Genomic DNA, 946 nt, shown 5'->3' with positions numbered 1-946 from the left:
TACGTTTTTTTTTTTTTTTTTTTTTTGTGGGAGGAATCTCGATTGATTCACCTCATCTATTTAGTTAAAATAAACGATGGGGTAGTTGAAATTTTACAACCCAACCGTCCAAAAATATAGAATGAGAAACACAAATTATTGACACCAAAATTGATAGAAATTGGAATTAACAAGAATTTCCACTGTAATACAATTATACATCCAAACTAGATATCCCTCCCACGACCCAAATAATTCTGATGACAAAACTTTTTCAAAATCTATCTAGGGCACAAGTGCAAAGTAGCACATCATTTCCACAATAATCAGACTGGAGGTCGATCTCCATAAAAAAAGGTACTCTTTTCGAGGGACAAAGTCCAGACTGTCTCTAACCTAATAATTCCCAAAAACAGTCTAGAAAGAATATACCAAGAACACACCCCTTCCAAGATCTAAAAAAACAATCCCGCAAAATCAAATTGTACGCCAGGCAATATCGAACACAACAACGCAATTACCCGAGGAAGATTACGATTGTAATCCTCGGAGTTCAGCGTAGTTTTGCCAACAGAAAATCCCAAAAATGAAAACCCAAATCGATGAATAAAAATTTCAGAAGAAAGCAGAGAAAGAGAAATTGAAGGTCTACCAAGAGAAGAAGAGATAATTGACGACGGAGATGCGGAGAAGGAAATTACCTAAGAGAGCGAAGAGATGAAGTGGCCGTCGCTAAGGGGGAAAAACATGAACTAGGGTTTTAGGACCCTTTTAAGTTTTGGGCTTTCATATAAATGGGCCTCATAAAAGGAATCGTTATACCGGTAATTCGTTTACAAATGGCCCATTTAAATCCACTAGCCACTCGATATAACTCGAACCCGACTAACTTGAACTATCCAACCTAATTTTTATGGTTCGGGTTGGGTTATATTTTTTTTTTGTTAGGGTCGGGTTGAATTTTTAA

At 36.6% G+C, this 946-nt stretch overlaps 1 protein-coding gene across 4 annotated transcripts in view; it reads right to left on the bottom strand.

Annotated features, from left to right (window-relative positions):
- The window catches only part of LOC111467845 (eukaryotic translation initiation factor 3 subunit A-like), an 8,989-nt gene extending 8,260 nt beyond the window's left edge, over positions 1 to 729 (bottom strand). Inside the window, exon 1 of one of the 4 annotated variants that reach the window (XM_023112899.1) lies at positions 685 to 729. The gene's annotated coding sequence lies outside the window, so the exon portion shown is untranslated. Of the gene's footprint in view, positions 1 to 500; positions 524 to 631 lie in introns of those variants that run through there. The other 3 variants (XM_023112901.1, XM_023112900.1, XM_023112902.1) reach the window with 3 other exon arrangements.
- Between the last annotated feature and the right edge of the window lie 217 nt (positions 730 to 946).

The sequence above is a fragment of the Cucurbita maxima genome, unplaced genomic scaffold, assembly GCF_002738345.1.
Source record: "Cucurbita maxima cultivar Rimu unplaced genomic scaffold, Cmax_1.0 Cma_Scf00035, whole genome shotgun sequence".
Taxonomy (NCBI): Eukaryota; Viridiplantae; Streptophyta; class Magnoliopsida; order Cucurbitales; family Cucurbitaceae; genus Cucurbita; species Cucurbita maxima.
The sequence above is the reverse complement of the archived record's forward strand: the minus strand, read 5'-3'. Positions and strand labels throughout refer to the sequence as shown.